Consider the following 11,874-nt stretch of genomic DNA (forward strand, 5'->3'; position numbering starts at 1 on the left):
GTCAGAAGCGAAAATCTCGATATGATAAGAATGAATAACCGAGACATAGTTAAGTGGCGGAGAGTTTGAAGCTGAATTTAAAATTACGGGATTTAAACACTTTCATCAGGAGAGAAAGCTCAAGAAAGGTGGGGGGTGTTCTGTTGTACGTTAAAAGCAATGTCCATGAATGTGTTTTAGAGAAAGTGAAACAGGATGCATATGATAGTTTGTAGGTAGAATTAACCTAAACAAATGGACAAAAAAATAATGTAGGTGTAATATATAGGCCAAAAACATTACCATTAGCAGACGACAAATTGTTGTTTCTAGAACTGTCTAGTTTCTGCAACCGGGACTTATTGATAATGGGTGTTTTTTATTTTACTGACATTGATTGGATGACCCAAGAACATGGCCATATAGGTAGTCGCTTGACAGATTTTCTCGGGGAGAGTTATTTAGTTCATTATGTAAAAGAGCCCACAAGACATGGAAACTTATGGATCACTAGCCGTGAAAGCATGATAACCGATGTAGAAGTCGGTGAGACTATTGCAAATATCGATCACAACTTAGATTCAAACTGCTAAAAAAAAATTAGGATAGATACTTGTTTCTAAAATACCCGATTTCAGTAAAGCTTAGTTCATAGGACTACGTCAGGAGCTTCAGCTTACAGATTGGGAGGCAAAATTAAGCGAAAGACCTGTAGGTCACATGTGGAAAATGTTTCAAAATACGGTTACTACGATGATTCATACTTACATCCCGTTTAAGGACATCCCACCCACCCCCCAAAATCAGGCTCCCCCAAAATGACTCGACAAAGAAACTGAAAAAAGTATTGCTATAAAGAGACAGGCTTATGAGAAGTACAAGCGCTCGGATGCACCTAATGATTATCAAAGTTATGTAATAATGCAGAAAGAAATAAAAAAGACAATAAAAAACGAAAACAACAAAATGAAATGAATATCGCTGATAAATCCAAAGATAATCCCAAAGAATTCTATAGTTACATTAGAGACAAAATAGTTGTTAGAAATCGCATTGGTCCACTATTATTTGCTGACGATCAACTTGAATTTTGAAATGAAGGAATGTGTGATATTTCAAACAACTATTTTAGCTCATTATTTGCAAACGAAACACCTCAAAGTGAACTCCAAACTGAAACCTGTGAAAAATCTAGGGTGAACTTTTTTACTATGGTAAATATAACAAAAGAAAAAATATAAGGTGTATAGAGAAACTCAAAGATAATAAAACACCAGGGCCTGACGGTTGGCATCCAAAAATCTTAAAGCAAACGAAGAATGAGATACAGTAGTTGTTCCATTAGAAATTATTTCTAAGAAATCCATCATATCCGGAGATGTCCCAAGGGAATGGAAGGTAGCTAACGTTACTCATATATTGAAAAGGGTGACAAAAAGAAACCAAGTAACTACAGCCCCATAAGCTTAACTTCAATCGTTGGAAAAATTATGGAAACTATCATCAGAGATATTATCGAAAATCATTTAGATAAATGATAGCCAGCATGGTTTCAGATGGAAACGTTCTTGTGTGGCTAACTTACTTGAATTCTACAACAGGCATCTCGAATTATAACAACAGAAACAATATAGGTTTAGTATATCTAGACTTTGCAAAAGCTTTTGATACCGCCCCCAAAAACTACTTACTAAATTAGCTTCACACGGAGTAAGTGGTAGCCTATTAAATTGGACTAACGATTGGCTGAATAATCGAAAACACAGAGTTGTTTTAAATGGAAAAAACTTCTAGATGGAAAAATGTTACAAGTGGAGTTCCTCAGGGTTCCGTTCTTAGGCCACTTCTATTCATAGTATATATAAATGATATAGACCACGGACTAAAATCTGTTTTCTCCAAATTTGCTGATGATACAAAACTGTGCGGAATGGCAAATGATCACTTAAACCAATTTGATTTTCAAGAAGATTTAGATGAATTACAGCAATGGTCTGAAAAGTGGCTAATGAAATTTAACATAAGTAAATGCAAGGTAATGCACATAATTTAAAGTAACAGTAAGTACGTTTCCAGGTTACTTGAAAATTCGTTAACCAAAGTGGATAGTGAAAAGAGTCTCGGCGTAATTATCAGTAACGATATTAAATCATCTAAGCAGTGTATTTCAGCCTCTGAGAAAACAAATAAGATTATAGGACTGATTGCGCAATCTCTTGACTTCAAAAGTCCATCTCTCATTAACAAGCTATATAAATCGTTAGTTCGTCCACATTTGGAATATGCTGTTTCCGTATGGTCACCGAATCTCATTAAAGACATTGACAGATTGGAAAAAGTACGACGGCGAGTATAAGCTCCACTGCCACTAACACTTAGTCACTTGTGTTATTCATCTGTATGCCCCATGCCACTTCCTTCTATTAAGTATGTTTCTACCAAATCTTTTATAACCAGTTCGTAATGTTTCTTGATGGGGTGAATTAAAACGAAGATATAGTTTTCTTTTTTTCTTCCAATTATTTACACTTGGTTACTAAAGCTACACCAAGGGACTCCCGCTTGGGATCCTTGTACATCCACCAAGCCAAGTTTGCTCCGATGTCACTATTTAATTCATACAATAACTCTGAACGTTACAAATAAGTGCCACCCTTTAAGGGCGTGACTTTACCTCCATGCACCAATAGTTTTTCTCCTCCACCCTTTTCTCCAATCAGAAAGACTGTTATACTATCTCAAGCAATACTGTTTACGCAAGCAATCTGTCGCAAGCTGAAAGTGGCTTAAAATGTTTACATTTCGTCATATCAGTACTCTATCGATATCCTAACTTATGTTTACAAAACACCAGACGGCAAAAGAGAATATGCAACTCTGCACCTCCTATCGGCCATTGTTTTAAAACATCCAAGTAATAAACTTTGCATATCTTTTCACCTACCCCTCTATCTACTTAAATGTCTACCTCCATCTCCCGGCCTCTTACAGGACTCGGCAATTACCCTTGGTCGTCCCGACCAATGTCTTCATAACCCAGCTTGACACCAAGTTCCAGTAGTTTAGGTCTCCCATCCCAAGTACATACAATTAGTCAAACTAATACTATCTGTAAAATACATCAAGATTAATATTCAATTCACATAAGATTTCATCAAATATTTCCTATACTCTTCTGGTTCATTAAAATTTATACATAGTGTATCACAACAGTCATTTTCACAAATCTGCAATTTAACCTTCTTCATATCATCTAAATGGTCTATCAATTCTTCCTTACTTCCTAAATGTAAGAGTTTATATTTATTTCCACCTGCAGAATCAATTACCATATATGGACCTGAGTACCTTGGTGAAAGTTTATTATAGGGTGAATGTAGTTTGACCATGACTAAATCTCCTATTTTTAATTCTAGTTTATGTGCTATTTTGTGTTGTTAATTTTTCATCTATTATGAATACTCCTGCATATGTTCCCTAACTCTTTGGTGAATACTTTGAAAAGTATTTATCCTATTTGAGATATAATAATCTATAATATACATAGGTTTCTGCTCTGCAGTCAAGATTTCATATGGAAGAGTTTTGTCTTCCCCAAAAATAATAAAATGAGGTGTTTCACCTGTTGCTTTGTTGATTTGGTTTTTCAGAGTACATTTAACGCAAGAAATCCAAGTATCCTAAGTTATACTGTGAGGACTTATCATACTTCTAAGACATGTAATAATTTTCTTATTTAACCTCTATACAACTCCATTACTTTGTGGATAATTGACTAAAATATTTATTTTCTTTGTCTTAAGTAAACTACATAATTTTTTAAAGATTTTGTTATCAAATTCAGTTCCATTTTCTGAAACTAAGATCTTAGGTATAGTAAAATTACAGATTATCTGATCCTAGATTACTGAAGCAATTGCTTCAGCTTTCTTATTTAGAATGGGTTGTAAAATACAAAATCTTGAAAAATAATCAATGGCAACAAATACATATCTATATCCATTCTCAGACATAAGTAACTCCAATGTATCTATGTGAACTCTTTCCCAATGTTTCTGTGGAATTAGATAGGTACACATAGGAGCAGGTTATGGTGTATTCCCTTTCTTCTTAATACATTCTAAATAATTTTCTATATAATCATATATATCTTTCTTCATAGCTGGACAAAAGTATTTAAGTTGTGCTTGTCTATAAGTTTTATCCTTACCTGGATGTGAACCACAATCACTATCACGAAGTAACTTCAATATCTCTTTTACAAGAGTTTGTGGTAATACCAACTGATTACAAAGGATTACAAAGGCGGAGCATACCGACAGGAGACCTTTTGATCCATATCTAGGTCGGATGCGAAAAAAAATCATATTAATAATAAAATAATAAATAAAGACTATAATAATGTAAATAACAAATAAAATACATAAATAAATGCATAGGTATAGTTAAATAATAAACAAGCAGGTAAATAGTAAATAATAATAAATTGACATATAACTAATAATAAATGAAAATCAGACAGACAAAAGATAACAAAACAAAAACAAATAATATAAGATAAATTATAATCATTACAGCCGATTTAATGAAGCGGCCTTGCTGTGGATGCGCTGTGTCTTGCGACACTGCTTCTGACCCAGGGCAGTGGACAAGGTGTAGGGATGACCCGTCATTCAGGAGGTGCTAAGCTAAGAGGGAGGGTGGAGGGGTGTGGAGTGTATTCAGGGATGGAATGGGTGGGAATGATTTTATGCCTTTTTCTTTTTGGCTACCCCCCTTGGAAGGGGGAAAAAGCCTTGGTATATGTATGTATATATGTACTTAGGTATTTATCTAAATGATTCTTAAAGCTTCGAACTGAACTACATTGCACTACCTGTGCAGGAAGTTTATTCCATTCATTAACTACATGGTTGGCAAAGTTGTTTCTACCCACTTGCAAATTGAATCTATTTCCCAACAGTTTGAGACCATTGTTTCTTGTCTGATTCTCATTCAATGTGAAAATTTGGTCACTTTTAATGTTGTCAATTCCCTTTAAAATCTTAAAGACCTGTATCAAGTCACCTCTGAGTCTACGCTTTTTTAGGGAAAACAGATTCATGTGTTTTAGTCGATTTTCGTATGATTTATTTTTTATATTTGGGATCAGTTTTGTGGCTCGCCGTTGTACTTTTTCCAGTCTGTCAATGTCTTTAATGAGATTCGGTGACCATACGGAAACAGCATATTCCAAATGTGGACGAACTAACGATTTATATAGCTTGTTAATGAGTGATGGACTTTTGAAAACAAAAGATCGCGCAATCAGACCTCTAAAAATACCTTTCCCACTTACATCTGTTTTTTCATACAAAAGTCCATTAGTCAAATGAAATTTCTCTATCTTACCCCTTTGGTAGTTTTGGAAGATTTCTTCTTGGGTTCAACAAATACTTGGCTAATGAGTCACATGTCTTATCATCCCTCTGTTCTCTTATTAGCCTTTCCTCATCTAAGGTTACTAACACCTCTATACTACAAACAAAATTAATTAACCCTGTCATTGGTTGGCTAATGTTTCTAGAAGGTGCATCTGCCGCAAATTCTTTCTACCCGGAATATATTCAAATTTAACTTCATAGCACTGAAGTACCGCAAACCATCTAGCGAGTCTGCCCCTAAGATTCTTATGCTTAAATAAGTTCTGAATAGCTGTATGATCAGTCCACACTCTAATTGGATATCCCAATATCATATCTCCAAAATTTTCTAATGAATATATCACTGCTAATGTTTCTCTTTCTGTTATAGAGTAGTTTCTCTCTACATTATTACAAAGTCTGGAAGTTGTTGTTGTTGTTGTTGTCGTTCCCTAGACTGTCTGTCCGAGCAGTCCCGTCTCCCCAAGGAAGGCCACAGCCGAAACTGGGTTTTCCCACAAATCCTTTATAGAGTGTATGTTGTGTTGTTTGCGTGCATGATTGTGTATAATGCAGTCTTCCATTATGTGTTGTATGGTATGGGGTGAAGTGTTACATCCTGGGCAGCTGTTCACAACACGGTCGTCCAGCCTCTTCTGGTAGCTTAGAAGTGCTGGGTGGTGACCTCATCGCAGTCTGGCCAAGTGGACTCTGTCCTTTCGTGGGAGAGAGGATTCAGAAGGGTGGATATCAGGGGGTCTGGCATGCAGCAGTGTGTTGTCTTTCAGTGTGTTAATGGAGCGGTGAGTGATATGATTATGAATATGTTTCCGGAGGCTGGTATTTGGTGGTTGTGGAGGAAGAGAAGAGAGTATCTGTGCGTAATAAAGGTCTTTGGGTGTAGTTTTAATGTTTCTTGGTGTGTGTGGGTGTTCTGCTATGTAGTGTAGCGGGTGTGATGTGTTTGTGGTGGCTGCGGCAAGTGTTTGTGTGCCTCTCATGTCGAGGTGGTCCTTGACTTTGAGGATTTTTGTTTCATGGTGTAAATGGTCTGTAGGTGTTGTATTTGTGCAGCCTGTAATTGTTTTTAGGGCTTTGTTTTGTATGATTTGAAGGGTGTTGTGGTGTGTCTCACTGAGATTAGGAGCCCATGCAGTCTGGAAGTGTAAGCTATTGGTTTCAAAGTTCCATTTCTCTCTTGCATAAGTATTCCTCCTAATCCTATGTTAGATGCATCAGTGCAAAGAATGAATTCTTTATCATAGTCTGGAAATATTAAAATTGGAGAACTCATGAGTTTATCTTTCAACTTGTCAAAAGCTTGCTGTTGTACAGGTCCCCACATGAACTTTGAGTCCTTCCTCAACAAAGAACTTAGTGGATTAGCAATGTCAGCATATCGTTGAATAAATTTTCTATAATATCCTGATAATCCCAAGAGACTTTTAACTTTTTCTACATTGTTTGGAACTGGAAAATTACTTACTGCTTCAACCTTTGAATTCACTGTACTAAGTCCATGTCTGTCTATCTTATGTCCCAAATAAGTAACACTGTCCTGCAAGAACTTACATTTTTCAAGTTTCACTTTCAATCCTATTTCATCTAGTCCTGAGAATATTAGATCTAATTTCTTAAAGTGCTCAACCGCTGTCTGGGAAACTACTAAAATATCATTTAGGAATACACTGGCCATGTTTCCTAAAAACCCATCTAGAATTGTATTCATTAATCTCATGTCAGTTAATGGACTATTACATAAACCAAATGGCATTCGTTTGAACTCATAATGACCCGTCGGAGTTGAAAATTCTGTGAACTCTTGTGAGTCTTCATGCAACTCTATTTGCCAAAAAGCAGATTTGATATCTATAGTGCTAAAATATATATTCTCAGTTCCCAAACTTCTGAGAATGTCCCCTTTAACTGGTAATGGTAACCTGTCACATATGGTGTGCTTATTCAATTCCCTATAATCAATAACTGGGCGCATAGTACCTCCTTATTTTGGCACCAGAATCAAAGGAAAGTTCCACTCACTTCTACTGTGTTCAATTATATCCTGCGATAACATTTCAGTGGTCAGTTTATCTGTTATTGCTAATTTAGAGTGAGGAACTCTGTAGATGGGTATGTAAATAGGCTGTGTTCCTGGTTTTAATTTAATCTGATGATTTAAAACAGTTGTTTTGCCTAAGGCGTTTCCCGGCAAAGCAATTGCTTTATTGTGCTTCACGAGCAAAGCAACTAAACTTTCATCCAACTCAGGGCAATTGGTAGGTTCTAACTGATTCATGCATTTCTTCCCTAACTATATTTCATCCTGAATTGAACAGATTGATGAAATTGGTAATTCTACCTCCTCAGTACTCTCATTTAAAACCTTAATGGGTTTTGTACACACCTGAAAACATCCTATTTGTGTACCTTTCCTTAAAACTATATCTTTATTCAAAGTACTAATCATTAATATTTCTACCATGTTCATATTTGACTCATAAATCCCTGAGTCCAATTCTAAACCTTTTAATCTAATTGATTCTGGAATGATTCAATTTTCAGAGTCTACAGTGACTCCTTTCAACTGCACTTTGATCCTCTTAATTGCTCTGGAGTGTAATAATGTCGACTTTATTACGCCACCATCCGCAATTTGCAAGGCTTTATTTGTAGTTGATGAATTAGTAATTTCTGGGATTTCTTGAACATCTGAGTCGGGTTCACTATAAGTAGCTTTACTTTCTGTTGGTCTGGACCGCTCGGTCTCGTTATCTAAAGTAAAAATGTTGTCTTTCCCATATATTCCTAGGGATTAATTGATTCCTGTCACTGGTCTTAAGTCTGGTTAATTTAGAAATGGGATTAACTGTGATTTCATAAGATTCCTAAGTCAGCAGGACATATGCTCATGTTCTCTTTTCTCATAGTTGCAAATCCTATCAATAAATCTTCTGAAAAAAAAACAGATTCTTCTACAACTATCACTGGAATGTGTAAATGTTCATTTGTATATAAGATAACTTCTAGTTCAACCTTACCTAAAGTTTTTAACTGATTTCCAGTTACTCCTTGCAATGAGTAATGGATTGGTTCCAAGATTTTCACTCCTGGTTTCAACTGGTTCAAAATTCTACGAGTTATAACATTAACTACAGGTCATGTATCAATAAATATTTGAATAGGTTTATTGAACACTCTACCAGTAATGGGGGGTCCTACAGAAGTCCTTCCAATTGTAATTGTCAGTGTATGACTATCTTTGATGTTGGAGTTTTCTTTCACCCTTCTATCACTTTTATCATATATATATATATATATATATATATATATATATAAATATACATATATATATGTTTATATATATATATATATATATATATATATATATATATAGGGGGGGAGTTCTAGAATATTGGTTTATTCTGTGTCTGGGGTTTTTCCTCTTGTTTCCTGGTGCATACGAAAATATCTGCATTTATGGGCTTTATGGCCTAGTCTAGGTGATACATAGAGAAAGGTGGGTTTCTACATTGATATGTATGTATGTATGTATGTATGTATGTATGTATGTATGTATGTATGTATGTATGTATGTATGTATGTATGTATGTATGTATGTATGTATGCATACATGTTTGTGTGTATAAATGTTTATGATATGTATGTGTATGCGTCCATATTAATGTATGTATCCTGATATGTTGTACTCCGTTCACACCATGGGACTCACGACTGCCTTCTCACAATCAGACAGGATATGCTAATGTCCAAAGAGCTTTACTGTCTAAATATTAACTGAACAAGAGCTTTGTTAAGCGTAGACACAACGGACTGTGGAAGGTCTATAGCGTTGGTCGTTTCTTTGTATTCTGTAGAACCATCGACACCCTTCCGTGGAAATCAAGTCCGACACGTCAAGACCTCACGGTCTTTCAACAAATGTCTAATAGGAACAATGGTATAGTACTGTATATTAACAGAAAAACTTATACAATTGGAATAAAGACAGTTGGAGGCCTTCCATGTACTAACCTTGATATAAGAGAAGTTTCTTCGTTTGAAACACAGAGAACGACGGAGGACTTAGCAGAGGTAACGGCCAAACCTAAATCACAGTACTGGGTTTTCTTACAAGCACAGTTACGCTCACATGTGTCAGTATGTTCCCACAGATGTATCTTTGTCTAGAAAATTACATATGCTAATTTCCACATGTGCCATTTATATAACAGCATGAGAATAAAGGACACTACAAGAAACCTTATGACCTGCATTAGCCCGTTGAATGTCCATTGCTACCTGCCATCCCCATCCATAAAGTTGTCATACATTTTCTTAAAACAACCGATAGTTTCAGCGCTCACAGCATGGTTCTTGTTTATACATATGTATATGTATGTATATATATATATATATATATATATATATATATATATATATATATATATATATTATAGAGTATATATAATATGTATATGTATATATACGTATATATATATATATATATATATATATATATATATATATATATATACATGTACACGCACATATATGTATATATGTATATGAATATATATATATATATATATATATATATATATATATATATATATATATTTCTCTCTCTCTCTCTCTCTCTCTCTCTCTCTCTCTCTCTCTCTCTCTCTTAGGCAGGCTTGGTTAAAAGCAACTGCAAATTCAGCACTGATCAATTTCTTCTTCAGAGTTTCCAACTTCCTGAAGGTATCCTTTATAGCAAGGGGTAAAGGAAAAAGTAGATTTCCTATTCTGGTCATTATTGACGTTTCAAAGGATTACAAAGGATTACAAAGGCGGAGCATGCCGACAGGAGACCTTTTGATCCATATCTAGGTCGGATGCGAAAAAAAAAATCATATTAATAATAAAATAATAAATAAAAACTATGATAATGTAAATAACAAATAAAATATATAAATAGATGCATAGGTATAGTTAGATAATAAACAAACAGGTAAATAGTAAATAATAATGAATTGACATATAACTAATAATAAATGAAAATCAGACAGACAAATGATAACAAAACAAAAACAAATAATATAAGATACATTATAATCATTACAGCATCTTACTTAGGTATTTATCTAAATGATTCTTAAAGCTTCGAACTGAACTACATTGCACTACCTGTGCAGGAAGTTTATTCCATTCATTAACTACATGGTTGGCAAAGTTGTTTCTACCTACTTCCAAATTGAATCTATTTCCGGACAGTTTGAGACCATTGTTTCTTGTCTGATTCTCATTCAATCTCAAGATTTCGTCGCTTTTGATGTTGTCAATTCTCTTTAAAGTCTTAAAGACCTGTATCAAGTCACCTCTGAGTCTACGCTTTTTTAGGGAAAACAGATTCATGTGTTTTGGTCGATTTTCGTATGATTTATTTTTGATATTTGGAGTCAGTTTTGTGGTTCGCCGTTGTACTTTTTCCAGTCTGTCAATGTCTTTAATGAGATTCGGAGACCATACGGAAACAGCATATTCCAAATGTGGACGAACTAACGATTTATATAGCTTGTTAATGAGAGATGGACTTTTGAAATCAAAAGATCGCGCAATCAGTCCCAGAATTTTATTTGCTTTCTCAGAGGCTGAAATACACTGCTTGGATGATTTGAGGTCATTACTGATAATTACGCCGAGATCTTTTTCACAAACCACTTTTGTTAACGAATTTTCAAATAACTTGTAATCGTACTTACTGTTATTTTACCTATGTGCATTACCTTGTATTTACTTGTGTTAAATTTCATTAGCCACTTTTCAGACCATTGCTGTAATTTATCTAAATCTTCTTGAATAACTAATTGGTTTGAGTGATCATTTGCCACTCCGCACAGTTTTGTATCATCAGCAAATTTGGAAACAGTAGATTTTAGTCCATGGTCTATATCATTTATATATACTATGAATAGAAGTGGCCCAAGAACGGAACCCTGAGGAACTCCACTTGCAACACTTTTCCATCCAAAAGTTTTTCCATTTAAAACAACTCTCTATTTTCGACCATTCAACCAATTACTAGTCCAATCTAATAGGCTACCACTTATTCCATGCAAAGCTAATTTAGTAAGTAGTCTTTCGTGGGGGACGGTATCAAAAGCTTTTGCAAAGTCTAGATATATTAAATCTATATTGTTTCTTTTGTCATAATTCGAGATAGCTGTGTTGTAGAATTCGAGTAAGTTAGTCACGCAAGAACGTTTCCGTCTGAAACCATGCTGGCTATCATTTATCAAACGGTTACTTTCTAAATGATGTTCGATAGCATCTCTGATGATAGTTTCCATTATTTTTCCTACGAATGAAGTCAAACTTATAGGCCTATAGTTATTTGGTTTCTTTTTGTCACCTTTTTTGAATATGGGAGTAACGTTAGCTAGCTTCCATTCTCTTGGGACATCTCCGGATATGATGGATTTCTTGAAAATAATTTCTAATGGAACAACAA

Source organism: Oratosquilla oratoria, chromosome 39 (genome assembly GCF_046742065.1).
Source record: "Oratosquilla oratoria isolate Oo_2021 chromosome 39, ASM4674206v1, whole genome shotgun sequence".
Lineage (NCBI taxonomy): Eukaryota > Metazoa > Arthropoda > Malacostraca > Stomatopoda > Squillidae > Oratosquilla > Oratosquilla oratoria.